Below are 4,653 nucleotides of genomic sequence, written 5' to 3' on the forward strand. Positions count from 1 at the left end.
AACTTGCCTCACAGAGGATATTCAGCCATATGTAGAGGCATTTTTGCTTGTCACAACTTGTGTGTAAATATGTGTGTATTGGAGGGGGATGTCGTTGGCATCTAGTGGTTAGAAGCCAGGAATGCCATTCAGCATCATACAATGCACAAGTCAGATCCTTCAACAAAGAATTATCTGACCCAAAATGTTAATGATGACCAAGTTGAGAGACCTTGCCCTGTCATGCCCAGGATGATCATGTTGTGTTTGAGTGTGCCAAATCATAGGAATGTCTAGTTTGCATTAAGATCATTACCATTTGATGTCTGATAATGCTTTCTCTGTCTCTATCTGCTGTTCTCTATTCCTTTAGTTCCCTGGAACACATCCTGGAAAATAGTAGGTGTTCAATATATATATATGAATGGAATCTACTGCTGTGAAAATGTCCTGGGTTCATGTCCTGCTGTCAATCATAGGCTTAGAAATGTTTGTTTGTTTTCCCCCTTTTGATTCAAATAGAATCAAGGAAAGCATAGGATTTCAAAGACAGCCATGCCCTTAGAAGGTGAGTCACAAATCAGATTACTGAGGTTTAGAGGAAGAAGATCCTTGCCCAAGTCAGGTATGTACTAAGTGGAAGCTGGTAAAGGATCAAGGGCTACCTCATTCTAAGTTCCCTGTTCCTTCCTGTATAATATATACACTGTGACATAGTTCTGACTTTCCTACCTGTATGTACACAGATCCCACCAGGTTCTGACATCCCTCTGTTCCATCGAACTTGTAACTTTCCTCTAAGCCCTCAAGAGTGGTAACATGGTAATAATGTTCTTATATTGACAGTCAATGTTTGTTTAGTTCACTGCTCTGTGCCATACCTCTCCTAATGTATTCCCTAATGATCTTGGGCTCCAAGAATACTTTTGTCAGACCCTGAATCCTCAAAAGGATCTGGCATACTGCAATTAAAGCTCTGAGCACATTATGCTATCATAGGTTTTGGCACGTCTCTCCTTTCCTCTACACATTGAATTCCTTAAGGGGTTGTGTCTTACTCATCTTTGTTTTTCTCAGTGTCTGGAATATAGTGGTGCTCAATGCATGTTTGAATGGATAAATGATTCTAGCAGTCATTTAACCTCTAAGTCAGTCAGTCCATTTTCATCATACATATATGGAGTCTGTGTTTGTTCTACTCACCTGTTTACTAGTTTATAGTTAGCATTCTTTTTAGCTGAGAAAATGCAGATCAAATCAGTTTAAGGAAAATATATCCACTTATCCAGTTGATTCTGACTCAGCAATCCTATAGGAAAGAGTAGAAATATCTCATATGGTTTCCTAGGCTGTAATCTTTATGGGAATAGATTGCCACATCTTTCTCCTATGGAATAGCCGTTGGGCTTGAATTACCGACCTTTTGGTTAGCAGCCAAATACTTTAACCACTGCACCACCAGGGTTCCTATAAAAAAAAAATAGAAAAGAAGTTTTATTGCCTCAAATATCTTCAAAGTTCCAGAATGCACTTGCATATCAGAAACAAAAACAATATGGTCATACTGCATTTTCTCATTCCATCTCATTCTTCTCCTTTTCAATGTTGTATTTCATTTATGACTGGAACCAAGGGCTCAAACCACTCCTGACAAGGAGCCCATGTCTCTGTTCAACTTTCAGACAAGCTTTCTTAACACAGTGATCAACATGGCCACTGCCATACCCTGAGTAACTGTTCTCTATAGCTTCTTCAGAACAGTCCTAGGAAGAACTTTAATTGGTCCACTTTGAGCCACTTACCAACTGAATCAATCACTTTGGCCAAAAGAATGGGATCACTTGGTCTGAGCTAGTCACAGGACCATCTGTCTGGCTGGGGAAAGAGGATATAGGCCCAACTGACTGTACAGAATGGATTTTAGAAAAAAAAGTGGTATTGTGTTGCCTGAAGAAGGTGTGAAAAGAATTGCTGGACAAAAAAAAAAAAAAAAAACATAGTGTATTCCCAATATATCAGAGATCCTATTGCAGCTTCAATATGCCATGTCCCCTGCCCTCTACAAGGCCTAGGATAGAACTTATACCCAAACAGTAATTGGAGAATATATATAGTTGCCAACTGCAAAAAAATATGCAGTAATTTACTATGTTGGGTATTACCAGCACACTGGTTTGTTTAGAATGATTTGCCAGCACAGTGCATGAAAAATTTCCTAGCCCATAAACAAGACATTTATGTCCTGCTAAGACATGTTTTCCTGCAGCATAATGTATTGCTTTTCTTATTGAAATGGTGAAATATGAGAGAAGTAAATGGGTATGGGATACAGTATATGCCTTCATCAGATCAGATGTATCTTTTGGAATTACCTGATTTTTACCTGGTAGGGTTTATGACAGTTCAATCAGTAGGACAGGATCCACTGAGGTCTGGGAAATGCAGTGAGTGTTTGACCAGACACAACTGAAATCCAGAACCATGGTGTCTTTGTCCTGCTTATCAGTGGCAACATCTAATTATAAGGAAGAAAATGTCAATGCTTTTTTTTTTTTTAATTGCTGAAAGGGTGGTTATATTTAATCTAACTTTACTTGCTAGGGATTACTCAAAATTATCTCCCACAGAAATATGCAATCAAACAGAGCATGAATATATGTTTTTCAAAATAGCAAACAGGATTTCTTGTTAAGAAACTTAACAAACACACCTATTCCTCATTTATTGGCTATGTTGTTATCCAACATTTTGCATTTACAATAGTAAAAATCTACATCCAATTATTTTGCATATATACCTGGATTTCCTCCCAGCATCCAACTTCCAGCCAACCGAGTCACTCATGTCTGTTTGGCTTGCAGCTGAAGTAGCCAGCTGTAAGAAGGCCCCTTGTCAGTCCCATTCGAACCACCAGTATCACTGTCTCAGTGCAGTGTACTGAGGCTGCACTGTATTGCAGTGTACGTCCTGTTGTGCAAAAGAACTTACTGAGGCTGATTTTGAAGAAGCCCTTTTGAGATGGGCCCATGAACAGCTAGAGGAGCTCAGGATGAGGTAGGGTCAGGGGAAGTTGCTGCTGCTGCTCCCCTGTACTCAAGTGCCCCAGAAGAACCAAATCCTGCAGCAGGGAAGGTGCTGGGGGTAATTCTGGACCTGGGGCCTGCAGCAGAAGATAGACGTCCTTTCTTCCTCTGCAGCTTGGACTGCTGAGCTCCTCTTCTGAGCAACTATTAGTCTTCAGACTCTGGGCCTTGGATTCTAAGCCTTCCAAGACCAGCAGCACATCATGTTTCTGGGTCCTCCTCAGCCTGCTGGGTGGCAGCAGGCATCTGGGGCTGCAGAGAGGAAAGGGTGGCTGTCAGGGGCCTGATTATGGGCAGCCCTGCCAACCCATCTTGACTCCCAACCCCACTGGTTGTCTGAACCCCAGAGCCACCCACTGTGCCCCTAGCCCAGCTGCTAGACCTCAGGTCCACTTGAACACCAGCCCTAGTAGTACGGCATTAGATTCCAGAGCACAGCAGTGTTGCAGACACAGCAATTCTGAGAATCCAAGCTCCAGGGCTGCATCCATGTCCTCCTCCTCACATAATGCTGATTTTGCATAAGAACCTAGTCTTTGTAACCTAACGATGTCAATGAGTGAGGAGAGGGTGTATTGAACCTACAGGCTCTGTAAGTCAAACTTGGTTCCCAATTTACCCCCCAGAACCAAACTCACTACCGTTGGGTCAGATCTGACTCATAGCAATCCCTCCTTGGGTTTCTGAGGGAAAAAAATAGCTTTTGGAAAGCTAAGATCTATAAGTTGCATAGTATAACTTTTCATCCTGGGATAAATTGTTCCTGAATGTAGGTGGATTGAATGTTTCTGAGACTTGAATTATGTGCAATTAAATGTAGTACAATCTAAGACTGTAAGCTTTATGAGTGTAGGGACTTCTGTTTGTTTTGTTCACTGCATCATAGTCAGGGTGGATGTAAAATTTGCTCCATAAATACTTACTGATTGAATTGTTAGATTAGTTTTGGAAACTGAAAATCTCATTTCAATCATTCCATAAATGATTGGACATACAGTCGATCTGCATTATTTGTGGGGCCCATATTTGCAAATTTACCTACTCACTGAAGTTTATTTATAACCCTAAAATCAATGTTTGCAACATTTTCATGGTCATTCATGGATACGCATGGAGCGGCAAAGCATTTGAGTCACGTGAGGCACACGGTCCCAGCTGAGATTGAACAAGACGGCCCTCTGCCTTCTCGCTTCAGCTCTCCTGCTGTAAACAAGTGTGTTTTCACGGTCTATTTGGTGTTACGTTTTTCAGAATTTCGTGCCTTTTGTTAGTGATTTCACTATTTAAAATGTTTTGTAAGGATAGTGCTGAAATGTTGTCTAGCGTCCCTAAGTTCATGAAGATTGTGATGTGCCTTATGGAGAAAATACATAGGCTAGATTGAGCTCTGTTTCACCATGAGTTATAATGCCAGTGAATGCTAACAAATGAGCATTATATTAAATAATGTGTCTTTAAACAGAAACACACGTAAAACAAGGTTATGTATTGATTGGTTGATCAAGATAGTGTGACCAGAGGCTTATAGTAACCTAGTCTTGTAATTCTGCTGGTAGCAATGAGCTCAGTATTTGCTAATTCACTATTCACT

Source organism: Orycteropus afer, unplaced genomic scaffold (assembly GCF_000298275.1).
Source record: "Orycteropus afer afer isolate SDZICR_OR568_19922 unplaced genomic scaffold, OryAfe1.0 scaffold00149, whole genome shotgun sequence".
NCBI classification, from domain to species: domain Eukaryota; kingdom Metazoa; phylum Chordata; class Mammalia; order Tubulidentata; family Orycteropodidae; genus Orycteropus; species Orycteropus afer.